The sequence below is a fragment of the Galleria mellonella genome, unplaced genomic scaffold, assembly GCF_026898425.1.
Source record: "Galleria mellonella isolate WM207_F2 unplaced genomic scaffold, CSIRO_AGI_GalMel_v1 utg32, whole genome shotgun sequence".
Lineage (NCBI taxonomy): Eukaryota > Metazoa > Arthropoda > Insecta > Lepidoptera > Pyralidae > Galleria > Galleria mellonella.
The window spans coordinates 6,908,919-6,925,472 of NW_026442075.1; the positions used below are offsets into that span (position 1 = coordinate 6,908,919).

Sequence of the window (16,554 nt, forward strand, 5' to 3'; positions counted from 1 at the left end):
GTTGCCGACCCAGCTTTCAAGCGCGGCATATAAAAAACCGATAGGAGGGGGGGGGGTCTAATGGAGAGACCTATGTTCAGTAGTGAACATTTAAAGGCTGGTATGTTGTTATGTTTGTCGTTTTTGATAATAATTTCGACTTCTTCCAGAAGTCTTCCTCGGGATGGGAAAAATGAACATAACTTTTAATAATAATTGTAGAATAATATAATAATACTTATAGATAACTGTATAATAGGTTTAGGTATAAGAGGTATTTATGAAAATTCAATTTCCTTTACTCATATCGAATTTTTTTCATAGCTTACTTCACCCACAAAATCCAGTTTTTCTGATTCCAAGTACAAAAACGTTTATTATTTGGTCTACAGAGAAGGGAAACTTTGTAAGGGAATGTAAGCTTTGAAAACTGATGCGGGTATTCTAAACATGTCCAATGTGGCAGCCCACTTATCAAGCTGAAACCAGAAAAATCTCATAAGTGATAGACGTTTGCAAAATGCCTACTATTTTATTAGCGAGTTAATATCCTGGATAAATTTTACTCGGCTAATAAATAAAGGAGGGTAATGCTATTTTAAGTATATGTATATTTCTTTAGGATATTACGGACTAAACTGCTTGACGAATTTAGCTGAAGAGGTCTTGTCAGTATGTATGTGGTATTGTACAAGATGAAAATATTTTTAAAATTTAACCAATGTTAGTGGTAATTTAAAAAATATTATGATAAAATAACCTCTTAATAATTGAAAATTTGAAAAGATTCGTAACCGCATCTATCAGAGTTAGTTAGAGTCTGTTTCTAATTACACCATGGAAACAATGCAAAAAAAATGAAGGTAGTAAATTTTTCAACCTCTTTTTAAATATTTTTTTTTCTACCTACTTAGTATACATTCATTCAAAACACAACATTTAAGGAAAGTGTAATTAACTACAAACTAATAAGCTGAAATAGATTAATACATAAAGAAAAATAAAATTTTTAGTATTCTTTGAAGTAATTAATCTTGTGAACATAGCAGTTTCAAAGAGAAAATATTTTCATCAGTATTTTCATTGAAAACATTTACCATTTATTGCAATTACTTTTTATCAAGGTAATGTTGAAAAAGCGTGTTTTGCGATAAATGTTCTAAATAGGGCATTGTTAATGTTATTATATGTTTTCATACTATAGATAATCTACAAGTTTTTAGTTTGTTTATTTTTCTTTTATCTTAACGATATATTGTATATATGTATAGAAATTTGAAATTTTTTTGAAAAAAAATCGTTTAGAAAATTACGCGACAATATTCATGTACATATTTGTTCACTAAAAAAATTTTAACTTTAATATAATATGTCAATGTATAAACAATTTTTATTTGTAAAATAGTCATTAAAATCGGTTTACATTTAGCGATAATCAAGAAAAATACAATAGAACTGAAGTTCTCAAGTATACTATTATTTATTTCTTTAAACTTCAATGCATAATTATATACGAAAGGGTACATATGGCGAACTTAGCACCTAATAGCGTTCTCTACCAGTCAATCAAGCAGAAAATTAAATTATTATATATTATTTAAAGTAGTAAGTAATAATAATAATAATAAATTATTGCACCAACAAACAAAAAAGTACAATGTTAATTAGACAATTCAAGTGAGATACAGTTGCTTAAAGTACAATTTACAATATTTATATTGAAAAAGATAAAAGTTTGCATTAACATCAGTCCCCAAACTAGGCTAATTTGTCTAATAATATATGTTATTACGTATATATTGTGTATACTTTATTTTGATTTTGTCATTAACAAATCATTAAAATATAATATTACTTGCTAATCCCCAAGAGGACTATTATAGCCTACCATTACCAAGTTGGCCTAATGGCTTGGTAAAATATTTTATTCGGAATTTTCCTTCTCTTGCCTCATTTCCTTAGAAACCTCTTAGAACATTCTAAGGTGGAGGATGGTTAACACGTTACATTCTTACTACTTCACCGTTTCTTTTGTGAAGTTGGTCAAAAATTTACTTCCTATTGGAAAATCATAAAAACACGAACGGTAACATCATTTATCTAAAGTCAAAAATAAACGAATTATTACAACAAGACCATCGGTACTTGGTTGGTTTTCGTGTTGATGCGTCAAACCGAACCGACAAGATTGATGATTCTCGCTTTGCGATTTCCAAACAAATATTCGGCAAAATGGATAGGTATAATGTAGTTGGAGTAGAACTCCTTTGTTGCAATATTTCTTATAATAACACTATGATACCCGCGACTTTATGCTTGATCTGCATGAATTTATCATCTAGTTGTTGATGTCATACCTACACCCATTTATATATATAATGTACCTATTATCATAAAAGACCTCAGATCATTATAGTGCCATAGTACATCAAAATAATTTCAGTGACTTAGCCATCAGACTACACAATAAAGAAAAGACTATTTATTTACTTAATATCAAAATATTCAATCATACTTTATACAACTGTAAAATAAAATTGAAAGCTCAAAAATTAAAGAAATAATCGATAAGTATCTGCAGCCTAAGATACCGCCGCTAAATTCTGCACACCTTTTTAATGATACTTAATTTAAATGAAAGATGCGTCAAAATATAATGAAATATACTTGCGCTATCGTATACGTTGGAGGGGAACCTATGAAATATGATAGATGAGAATGAAAGCAGGTTAGATAGCCCCTTGTAACGACTTTAACAATAATTTACCAGGATGTTTCCAAGGGAACCGCATGGAGGTCGACCTGATAGCGTGTATTGCTAGCAATGAACTAATTATCCCTTTTCTATCGCCTACTCTGAGTTAGCTGCAACCAAGATGCCAAGTGATAACTCGCTTACGCCTATTTTTCAAAAGTAACCCTATGTTGTGGTTTACAAAAAAGAGTATCTTTACTATAGATTTTATCAAAAAACCAATCTCCTGTAACCACAGAACTATCATTTAAAATAAACCTTTAGATGCTGACAACTCTTACTTACAAACAAGAATACTTACAAACAATAACAGCATCACCAATTCCTAATTATTTACAATTCCCGAAGATTAAGGTACAAAAGGTATATTTATCTTCAAGGTAAATACCACCAAAAACCCACGAGTCCCAAAAGTCTTACGTACCTTATTCAAACTTAAGTAGAATAAATTAAATTGTCTGTGAAATATATTTACTTGGTAACATTATTTCATACAATTTATTAAATCCCTTATCAAACTTGAAGGGTATAAATGACGAATGCCAAAAGGATCAAAAAAGGTATCCGAATGTTAAACATGGTACGGAGAGTATATTTTGTTGTTCGCGAGGAAGTTGTTCGTGAACGTGAAGCAGGCTAAATGTTTAACCACCCCGCAACTTTTTAAACCGAATTGTGGAAGGGCAATAGAGAAAGAATACGAAATAAATGCTTTTTCATTTAGCAGCTCTTTTGTGTAGGTACGGGTTAAAAGCAGAGAGCGATGTATAGGGAACATTAGATGAAACAATGAGCCATTGTCCTAACTTCCTATGTGTTTGTTGTTATATATAAAAAAACTTTTGAATGAGAATGATCGATTGCTGAACCTTTATCATCATCTATTGGAAATTTCACAAGGTTGGTGATTGCCAAATTAAAGACAAAATTTTTTGAATATGTATTTAAATATTTAAAACGACGTATCATCTATACTTTAAATAACATATGGTTAGAGAAAACGTGTGCAAAAATGTTAACAATCGTAGGTATAATACTCATATTTATTTAGATATTAATCCTAAGTTCCTACATGTTTATTATATTAGCCATTAACTATCTGCTGCTGAACATAGCCCTCCTCCTATTGGAAGAGTTTTGCCAGTAGTTGCCATGCTTGGCAGGCGGGTTGGTAACCACAGTGAGGTTTTAGTGATATTTTGAGAAGAACACTGCTGTTCGTTACATATAAGAAGGACATAATATGATAAGGATTAATATTCAAATAAAAGTATCTCCATGGACTTCATTTACAAACATGAAACCACGTGATAAACTACCGTTAAATTGTTACCAGTATAGAAAGGCTGGTAGTATTTTAAAAATTCAATCGTTGTGAATTATTACTATAGCAAAATGCAAACTCTATTTTCATGAACCGTGCAAGTAAAAGTTTAAATTTTTAGTCAGCTTGCCGGGAACTATTTCGAGAGGTATTCGTTTAATAAGTTCTCGATGTGACTTTCATAAAACAATTGTAATTACTCAAATATTGTTGTATTATATAATATTCAAGTATAGAAGAGGTACAATAACTCATCAAAGCACAGCTAAATCAGAAGAAAAGAAACTCTAGAAACAAAAAAATCTGCATATAGTTTCTTATAAATATAAATAAATACCACTTGATATAAGATTGATTATATCTAGTTGGTCCTATAGAAATTTTATCACAATCGATTCCGCAGATAATTTTTAAACCAAAATAACTAGTTTTGCTACAAATGAAGTCGGTCATTTGAAAGACAAATATTACTAGCAAAATTTTAATAGTTTCTATAAATATTAACATGAACTTCAAAATATATATTCACATATAATTCACCAACAAATTAAATATGAATGCTTACATTGATAATCCCATGGCAGAAGTCAGGGAAATTGAAACAAATTATGGTTAATGTGATGTTTACACTAATGGCGGCATGATGAGCCGGGTCGTTGGACTTTCTAAAACACGAGTATGTTTGAACGCAATGATGGCTGACTCATCCGTCATACTCATGTATGAATACAGATTGTATAGACAGGTCTGTAACATTTAGTGTTTGTGTTATTTCAATCGGTTCATAAATAAGACAGTTCATATCAATCTAAAGAATCACATACAAAATGCTATAAAATAACCTATCAGTTGAACTGGCTGAAACTTTATGAAGGCATTAGGTACGTAGTTATCATTTAAGTGTATAATACAATATAAGACTAGATTCATGAAGAGTTCCAATGGAGATAATATATGAAAATTACATAATTAGAAGAAGGCAACGCCGCGGGACTAAGCTAGTACTTAATTAACAGTGAAAATTTATAATCGCAGTGTCAAAAAATAAAAATGAAACAGAATAGTTACAAGAGAATTGACAACAGGCAAACAGCCGGTTGTGGAATCAAAAAACAAAACCTTATGTAATATGAAAGGAAACATGTTACACCGACTCCAAATAATTGGAATAAGGGCAGCAAGATAGTGAAATATAGGTTTATTATCTTTTTTTCTTGTCATTGTCATCATTAGACTTTCTTTAAAAAGGACATTATACTATCGATATTTTGTATTTGATTGCATATATACTAAACTAATTGTGTCTCTCGAAATGAGACACAGATATTGATATGCCCAATTTTATTAAATTTTTTAGCGGTTTTCAGTTATTTAAGCATCATTGGATATAACAAATAATCAAATGTCTTTAAATATTCACAAATTTATAACATGGCACTAGGATAGAAAAAGTTCATTACCTTCAACCGTATGTTGTAGCTTATCATCTTTTCAGAAATGCGTCACTTGCTACTGAACCTTTTTTCTGTAAAGTTTAGTTTAGTTCTGAATAGTTTCTTATTAAAGAAACTATTCTAGGTTATCATAACCATTAATACCTAATCTGTTTTATAGGTAACTTATTTGTAAACAATTCTAGCACAACTTTTTATTACGTTTAAATATGAAACAGACAGTATAAAAACCTTTTATTTTAGTTATACTCATATTTTAAGCACTTTCATTACTATAAAAAGACGTCATGCTAAGATTGTTTACCAAATATGCCAAGTATAAAAATAGATTATAATAGTAGGGGGTCGTCATTTGAGAACCTTTTTCCTCGACAGTATCATTAGGAAGTTCATCGGCCAGTTTTGTTTGTAAAGAGAAAATCCTAATAATCATAATAAATAGAATAAGTATTATTATTTATTAAGGATTGTTACATTCTGTTTTGTTCAACAACGAAATCACGCAGTATCAACTAAACTCGAATAAAATCATAACATTTTGTTTCTGTATTGATCTTAATAAATCGTTATTAGTGGATACACGTTTCAATTTTTACATTATTAATTTAAATAATATATTGAATTGTCTTATTTTTCGTATACACTTTAGAATTAATTATTCCTTTTTAGTTTATATAAACAATCTTGTAATAATTGTAATATAAGAAGGAAAAAGTCTTTTTTTCACTTATATCATGATGGTTGCAAAAAACACATAGCCTGATGGAAAACAGTCACTATAATCCCTACCCTAACCCTAAAGAAACCTTAATATAATCTTTTTGAAAAACTCTCTATTGTAGTCTCTACGGAAAACCTGGACAGGAAGCTCATTCCACAGCCTGAGCGTTCACGGGCGAAAACTCCTTTAAAACAGCAATGTACATGATTATTTATGTAAAATAAATAAACAAATAAATATATTATAATATATACATTACATTAGAACATATTATACTACTAAAATAGCTACTATATTATTTAAGTATTTGTAACTATTTTTGGTAACGTAATTCTAATTACATAATATATTAGTAAATGATATTATGCTTTTTACAAACGCAATAACACTGCTCTGAAATCCATAAAAACAGAAATAAATAAATATTTTAAGGACTTAAAATTTTATTTCACAAAAAAACCAACTTCAATGAAAGCAAATTTAGTACTATCATCTCAAGAGTAAACCCTATTGATCGTAAAAAAGAATCATAAAAATTGGCGCAGAATTTATATAGATACCAGATATCCGTCTCATACACAAATACGATCAAATTGAGATACTCTTCTCTATTCTTTAAAACCGATTATATCGCTATGCGTATTTCATAATCTACTATCTAAAATAGAATTTACAGCGTAGAAACATAAGCAAGCAGAGTAAAACGAGGACAGTAATGCTGCCGCAACATGAAATATGAGCTCGAGAATAAAAGTTTGAAAATGTATACTCGTACAGACGAAACTTCAGTGTGGTTCTGTCCAAGCACTGATGTTTTATTTTAGTTTATGTAGAGTACTCGTACCCACACTTCGAACTCTGTTTCAGCACTCAATCTCGTTCTTTTTTGTTTTCCGCCTACTTCAAAAAGGAGTAAGATCTTAATTTAATTGTACTACTTTTTAAGTGTATTATTCTATATATTCCTTATTTCGTAACGGTTATTGCGTATAGATTCGCGTGGATTTTGATTGGAATTAATTTGATATAGTTTACTTGGTCATATACCGGTACCAATAATATTATAAATGAGAAAATTTGTGAAGATGGATGGATGGATGTTTGTTACTCATCCACACAAAAATATAATATTGAACGGATTTAAATAAAATTTAGTACACGGGCAAGTTATATCCTAAATTAGCACATAGAATACTTTATATACTAATTCACGCAGGCTAAGCCTCAGGATTCAGCTTTATTCTACAGCTACTCTTTCCTATATTGGTCTTATTAGTTTAACTATGACTAAAGTTCTCGTTTTTTACATGAAGAGTTTATTAAAATATACCGATATAGCAATGTACTAATAAATAAATTCTTTATAAACGATTTTCGTTGTTTTTTTTTTTTGTGTAACTGTTTTTTTTTATACCACGAAGACGGAAGGCAAGCATACAACCCAACTTATGCCAACCGGTCACAGTAGCCTACGGATGCCTGCAATACTATGGGTGTCACGTGAGTGTTGCCAACCCTGAAGGAACCTTAATGCACCCTTTTTGAAGAAAGAAATACCCATACGTAGTCACTAAGGAAAACCTCAGAAGAGTGCTTATTTTACAGCCTCACGACTTTATTAACGGAAAATTTTTATGATTATTATTAAAATAATTATACTTATTGTCAGGTTTCCAATATTAAGTAATAAAATTTGATCTACATTTACTAATATAGTACGTCGTCTTACAATATTTTTAACTTCATTAAAACTGCTTCAAGTAATATTATATAACGAAAATTACTTATAACCTTCGTAAAAATAAGAATTCTTCATAAGAATAAATTGTGTAATTATTTTTGTTCTCATTGTTCCCTAGGTAATTTGTAAACTTATTTATTGCCTACTGATAAATAGTCGCTTCGTATATTTATTACACAAATATATTAATTATATAAAAAAATATTCATATAATATCGTTTTATTCAAATATATAACATATTATTTTATTTTATTCATTATATTATATTTATTATTATTTATATTTACATTATATTATTTTTATTCATTATATATCACTTATACTTTTCAATAATAAATTATATGACCTAAAAGTTAACTGACAATAAAAAAGCTATTACCGTTTGTCTCCATACAACGAACCACCATAAGCAGCAATTCACGCAAATAACATTGACGGTGCCCTGTAAAACAAGGGAAAACAATATGTCTGGTGAAAAGGAGCGGATAGTTTTCTTTTTTTCACCCAGTTGAATAATATAGAACGTATATTAGAAGGAACGGCTCGTAATAGAATTTTCGCTATATTTATTGCAACTATAGAAAAAGAAACAATAACGTTCTGTTCCACAAAATAATAATGATCAATATAAAAAACAATTCAAGTAATCCACATTCTACTAATATCGTAAATGTGAAAGTTTATAAAGATGTAAGAATGTTTAAATATTTGTTACTCAATTACGCTTAGACGACCGAATGGATTTTAGGATATACTTTTTACACGGGCAAATTATATCCGTTATATGTTAAGTTACACAAAGGACCCTTTATATACCGTATAATAGTTAATTTTTAATAAGTATTTCATTAAGTTGAATGTATTCTAATTTAGAACTAGGTATTGTATAAATATTGATGAGAAAAAAGCTATTTTACTCATTAAAAACTATAATTCAAATTATCTTAAAAATAATTCCTATTGAATTAACACAGGATAGATTACTCCACACATATAAATTGCAAAGATAATTTTGAAATTAATGAAATAACTGAAATCTATTCAGAACCATCAAAGTGATCATGTAAAAAAATTACAAAAGATATAGATGAATTAAGTTGAATTAAACCTCCTGACAATTGTTATAATATAATCATGAAATATTCTTAGATAATCACTATTAAACTATAACTACCACAGTCTATATAGTTTACTGTATTATTTATCCATTGTGCTACTACTAAGAATTTATAAAATTACAACTTTTTTAATTAACTCAAGTTTTTCATGTAATTTGCTTATTTTCATGTTTCTTCTACTATATAATAATTTTTAATTGGAAATGTCAACTGTTAAATGTAACTACTATCTACTTTGTGGGTGCTAATAGAGGTCACTCAGTACTGAGAATTTATATCTACTCGATATTTATATTATGTACAGTTTCTTTTGATAGTATAAAACAAAGTCGTTATTCATGTTGAGTGTAATACGAAGTGAACACCGACCACTGATGTCAAACACATACGAATCACATCAATGCGTTTGACCCAAAAATGCCAGTGCCATGTTCGTTACATAACATGAACATTAACACCTATATTTCTATAATAATTGTAACTCAATTATAAAATGTAACGGGAAAAATATTTATTATTTAACTTTAACACCAACCGCAACCCTTACGTAATCTAACTATTAATGTCTTACCGATACTCTGCTTACTTTTAAACCATACAACGAACTTTGATACAATTTTCACTATTATTAAAATGCTTTTTGCAGAAGTTTTACAGGTGCCATATGCAATTTGCACCAAAATGAAGCTTTCGCTAGTTGTAATAACTATAGGACTTAATGTCGTTACGTATGTTTAAATACATGAAACCGCTCAAGTTGATAAGACACTATATGGTCAATCATCCAAAGGGTGCATAACCGTACTTAGATTTTTGGATTCTATTAGTAAACATTAACAATAACAGAACCCTGCCTAATAAATATCAAGTGCCGTTATTTCACGCACAAAAAGCATATATATATATACAAAAAAGAGACAAACTAAGAAGAGTTTCTATTATAAAATCGGCATCAGAAGTAAACAACTAAATAATTAACCCAACTGTAAGACAGTCTGCTGTTGTCCAATATCAGTTCAAATCAAAAATCAATTAATTAACTGAATGGTTCGTTACTAATTTCATTTAGAGAATATTTCTATAATAACTTTAACAAATCTTGGCTGTCTTTTCATTAAATTCTATTGACACAGGCTATACTAATTTGTATAATACAAGTTTTAGTACAATAGTTTTTTTTACAGCGCAGGAGACAAACGTGCATGTGGCTCACCTGATGATAAATGACTACCGCCGCCCATGATCACCCACAATACCAACAGGATTGCAGCTGTGCTGCCGACCTTTTAAAAAGGAATATGCTCTTTTCTTGAAGATTATGTTGTTGTATCGGTTCGGAAATACTGCTGCTGGAGTGGTTGTGCATGGAAGAAAGTGCCTTGAAAAACACACGGTGGAGGACCGCCACTCGTCCAGATGGTTGTAATGGTCCCCCCCCACTACAAAAATTTTTTGAAAGAAATATAGGCCATCAACCCTTTTAAACCCTAAACACGTACATATAATTAGATCATAATAGTAAACACTCGATCATTTGGCCAAATTAAAAATGTGTGATCGTCTAATAATGTAGGACCCGTTGTGTGTGTAATAACCAAGAGGTTCTTTAATTGGTATATGACAGGAGTTAAATAATGAAGATGATTGATAAATCTTTAAGGATTAAAAATACTTAATGAATTATACTCATATTTCATGAAACTAGAAAGTTATGTTAATTTAATATTAGACCAGTAGAAGACCTTCCAACTATCTATAGTTCCTCCTCCTGAAAAGACAGGGGTATTGAAGATGCATAATGCACTGGGTAGGTAGGGAGGTACAGAGTTTCTCAGTGAGGCTAATGATCATACTTTACGCAGTGTCAATAACCTCCGACTCAAATTTCCCACTCATTCTTCTTCCTTTTATTCTAAATCCTTTACTGTTCAGGCAGTTCGCCTATGGAACTCACTACCTGCCTCTATTCAGTGCGCTCAAACTCTTACTAGCTCACTCAAACTACTCAAAACTTCTGTTAAATCCTACTTTCTCTCACTTTAGTACTATTTTCCTGTATTCTCTCTTCGTTTTCCTTCATCTTTTTTTTGTCTGTTGTATGTGTGCTGTTAAGTATGTGTATGTTATGTATATATTTAATTGTGTATATATTATATATGTATGTGTATGTATGTATGTATATATATTTGTATATGATAATATTTATATAATAGTGCGCCACCTACACTTTGTCTTTTTCTCAATGTCCTATACCCAAAGGTTGTCTGGAAGAGATTGCTTAGCGATAAGGCCGCCCTTTGTATCACTTCTCATTAATATTTACTGTATTTTTTATTTCTCTTTTTACTTAGTGCAATAAGGTGTAAATAAATAAAGATTCCCTATGTGGCCTGACTTGAACTTTATACAGTTTCAGGCGGTCTTCCGGCGTGAAATACCGTCTCACCCTATTGAGCACTCCCAACTTTTTGGAAGCTATCTTAGCTTTTTCCTCCAGATGACTGCAAAACTGGCGTCGCTAGATATATTGATGCCAAGAATACCCAGACTCGACCTATTATCGAGGGAAGTACCCTAAAAGTGAGGAGATACGACGAACGGAGTCTTTTTGCGGTGAAAGCACAGACTTGGTTGAAGTGTACAAGATTACGTCCACCCCAGATCGAAACTCGATCGAGTGAAGTTTCGATTTCAGAAAATTAGTCCAAATTTGAGAAATTATCCCGTTTAATTATATCCAACTGTATAAAATTAAACGGGGCAATTTTATTCAATTTTATTAAATACGAACAATTTTAAAGCCTTCTAGGCTACCCTTTGCATCTAAGCTCTTACCCTCCTTTAATTGGCAGTTGGCAAATACTGTTGTTTAGATTAAATACTATTATAATTTACCTTAGTAAGTAAACTACATTTCTACTTTACTACTCCTACTTATATATATATATATATATATATATATATATATATATATATATATATATATATATATATATATATATATATATATATATATATATATATATATATACGTTGTTATCATTAATTTATATTTAACTGAATAGTAGATATATGTAAAACACAATACCGAAGAAAATAAATGCAAACAAGCAGCTGCAAATTTATGAAAAAATAAGTTTTATTTGTCAAGCGTAAAATACGATCACTGGATTGGTAGAGCATGAAAATAACACTGAAATAAATACAGTAAGTACCGTGCAGAAAATACATTTATTGCATTAAAACTGATAGTTAAATATAGCATTTCAAATAATGATGGATAAGCTCATTGTCAACTAACCGAGAAGTTATCTGCTCCACTCCAATTATAATTTTCCACGGCAATAACACTCAACCGCAAAATGCGCAACTGGATGTGTTTAAATTAATAGGCTTAGACTAAAACTCTCTACTACCCACGTACTTTTGAGGCGTACTTAATTATCAGATACTGTTCCTTATTGATGACTACTACCCAGAATTGCTAATACCTAATGGAATAATACATACAGAATAATAGCTAATAATACCTCTAATATAGGAATTATTTTATAAGAAACAACAATTTTATTGGAATGAATCTATGTTTATAAAACAAGATATAAATAATTTACTGGTTTCTAATCTATTTGTATAAGATTATATTTTTATTGTTTTTAGTTACAATCTTATTTCAGTGTTTATAATTGCCTATTTCGGTTGCATAATAAAAATTATTGTGTATTTTACAGTACTCGTATATATTAAAGGGATATTGTAACAGTTATTTATTTAAGTACGCTAATCCGTAACCGTGAAAATCTAGTATATAAAACAAAGGTATTACATATTATTAATACTAAGCACTTCTTGCAACTCTAAAAAAATTCATTCATTAATTATTTTATGGCAACAACTCTTAAAATATCTGCAATATCTTGTATCAGTTTACTTTTGTAATTTTCTTTTTCTAGATATTATTTTTTTTGCCATTAGGATAGATGATGGAAATAGCGGAGTTTTTAGATCTAAAGTTAAAATTCATATATTGGTGTAATTTTCGTTTTATAAGTATTGCTGCTAGTGACCCTTTTATGTACATATTTGTACTTTTGTATTATTCTTTCCCATATTTTAAATTATATATATTTTTAACACTCTTTTTTTAGTTAATTCCAATGTTATACTGTTTACGTATACGAATGTTTTATTGTTCCTCTAGTCACAATGAGAATACAATAACTGAAATGCTTTATGGTGACGTGTTTAAATAAATACAACTACTACTAAAAAATAGAATTGTGGTTTTTAACATTCTATTTTTATAGTACACATATTATAATTATATTTTAATAAAACCTTTTACATTAATAATATTTAATACGTGTAAAGCAAAAGAGATGATTCCTAACATAAAATGCCATTTTTTTTACTACAAATTCGGATGTTTTTAAATGAATTGTCACTTGCTTCATGTTTTGAAGGATAGGTAAAGTCATCGTCTGTTGAGCCACGTTAGAGACCTTCGTGTATAACGCAAGCGACCTAGAAACTCGTGACACCACAAGGCCGAGTATTAGTAGTAGAAAAGTAAGATGAAAGTAAAAATTAAATTAATACCAACCAGCAGTATTTTTCTTTTAATACAAAAAAAAATACAAAACAAAATTGAAGATAAATATACTGACACATTTATCTAAACTCTCTTTTCTTACGTAAACTCTTTCTCTTTGTGTGTAAACACATATATTCTCTTTTAATTTTGTTTTCAAGGAAGGTGGTGCATAACAAGATTTTACGCTCGAAAACTTTTGTTGTCGACTTTCGGGATACCTCCGCTTTACAAAAGATCGCAGCCAAATTACGAGTACGTTACTTTGTAGCATTGTTTTAAGTTGCCTGAGCTACTTAGGAAAAGAATTTCAAGTCAGCAATGTTCGCATCATCACAGATATCCATACATTATTATAACTAGTTCTAATTAGATGTACCGTACAGTATAAAGTCAAATAAAATTTAATAAAATCTCTATTAAGTACTTTATACATAGGTACATACATACGTAAGTACAAGAATATGCGATCTCCTTTCTGCACTTGGACTTTATAATTATAATAAAATTTAAGCACTTGGAAACGTAATGAACAAAAAATGTACATATTATAGTTCCTATCGTCAATTATGATCAATTGAAAATTATTACTTAATTCCGGCTTTCTAAAAAATTTGGTAATTTATTTTTTCTTATAAAAAATAGAATAAAACTATTACGAACTTAAAAAAATATGCTTTAAGAGTTCTAATCATTTTCTAGAGGTTCCTAAAAAAATATTTTAAAAGTACTACACCAAATTAAATGCGGTTTTCACAATTATATTCCTGAAGGCATATACGACATATACAAGTGATTTATTTTATTGATTTTCCTGCTTCTGAAATCAACGAGAACGAAGTAGTAGACAAAAATATATTATAATTTGTAGTAATAACATAAAATATATTTAGTAGTCTGTACTCAATATAATTATCTCTCGTCATAATGATGTTGAGGTTTGATCAAAGTCAATTATTTTTTTAATTTCTCTTCATTATATTTCTTTGACTCAATAATTATCAAATATAATGAAATAATTTATGGATATGGCTTTACTATATCTACTTATAACAAAAAGTCGCCAAGCGGGTACCAGCTACGTGCGAATAGGGTTTCATAACAAGTACAATCGTCTTTTATGATATCCAGAGGCATATTGTACATTTGCTCTATCACTACACGAATTTTTTACATCCATACTAAAACAAAGATCATAAAAAGGAAGGAGAAGGGGATTATTGCAACTATGGGGGCTTGTATCTCATAAAGGTGGTAAATAAAAAAAAAAAGTGCATGAATTCAAAGTTCCTTCAATAACGTCACGTTTTCTATATTTCAATAAATCGAGAAAAAACTTCATCCAAACATTTGATGTTATACTTTAAGAGAATCGTCAATATATTCATCTAAGATTTTTTTTTTTTGATTGAAAAATATCAGACAAATGGACGGATAAACACATGATCAAAATGATGAAGTTTCATAATAAATACTTGATTACCAAACCCAAAAGTCTTTGTAATTTATAAAAATTAACGAAAATATAAATTATAGAATCCAATTCTGTAGTAAAAAAAATAATCATTTCAATTCTTTATAAGTATACTTGATATTCAGAAATAAAATTATTATAAAATGAATATCGTCTTATAATTACAATATTTAAGAATATTCCGTTTATTTTTCGTATTCAAATGATCTTTCCGTTGACGCTACAATGCTGTCTACATACAATTCGGTGTGTGTACACTGAAAACGACTAAAAATATTAGTTGGTACCAATGAAAATGAAAAATAAACCGACGGCCCACCTATTGAATAATGGTAATCATTGCCAACAGACATAAACTGCACCATAGACATCACATAAAATACTGTGACATCCATAGTAAATTATATCAATACTAGTTATAACCGGTGGTTTTGCTCACTTCAACTATGTTAAAACTTTCACATGTATATATATATATATATATATATAGCTAAACTATTGTACATTGATTGTGTAGGATTTTTTTTTTTATTTCGATACATCTGCTTATTAAAACGCAATAATTTGTATATGAAACAATTGTTTTTTGTTATTAATTCATTACATTTAATTTCAAACTCAATAATGACAATTAAACAGCAGTGTAAACAGATGGAACCTACCCTGATGTCAGTTCGCTCCCACTCGCTCCCATTTCTAGCCAGTACCAATTCAGTACCACGCAGCCTCTCGTGGAGGTAGCATCGTACCGCGGCAATCGAAGCCACCCCTAGTATAGACTTTAGTTCGATATAGAACGTTTGACGTGTGGAGTGCAGTGTATGTTAATCTTAGTGCACCTGTTTATTTATGAATGCCTAGCATTGCTGCTTTTGAGTTATGAACTTAAAATGTAAGTATAAACTTAATTAGATATTTTTGAAACAGATTTTGACTTAAATATATATTTATACCTTTATTTAAAAAAAATGTGCACTCAAAATTATTGTGTCTTATATATTAATCATGTCTTTTTTTAATGTAAATATACTGAAGAAAACAACTGGTTAAAATTAAAAATATAATAGAAGTAATAATATATAATAGGTAGAAAATTTCCGTAAATTCGGTAAATAATAATTGTGGGCGTCAATTATAAATCAATATTGTGCGTATTTTTCAAATCAATATTTTATTTAGATACATCCATTACCCATTATTAAAAAATAAAAGTGTCCTCGATTTATCATCTTTTTGCCGACGGAGGACGTATGAAACCTCAATTAAAGTGAACCCAAAATATTTTCCATCACATTTGGTTCCATTTATGTATTTTTTATAACTGACAAATCCTTCTACATTGGATTTTACTCATACTTATAAAATATGAATGAAAAAAAAAATTACGTCATTGCAA

General features: G+C 29.4%; 1 protein-coding gene across 2 annotated transcripts in view; it reads left to right on the top strand.

Moving 5' to 3' along the window:
* LOC113510806 (uncharacterized) overlaps positions 1–16,554 on the top strand; it is a 111,054-nt gene that overhangs the window by 49,888 nt on the left and 44,612 nt on the right. The window contains exon 1 of one of the 2 annotated variants that reach the window (XM_031907251.2): positions 15,883–16,050. The exons of the other annotated variant lie outside the window; for it this stretch is intronic. The gene's annotated coding sequence lies outside the window, so the exon portion shown is untranslated. Of the gene's footprint in view, positions 1–15,882; positions 16,051–16,554 lie in introns of those variants that run through there. 2 annotated transcript variants of the gene reach the window in all.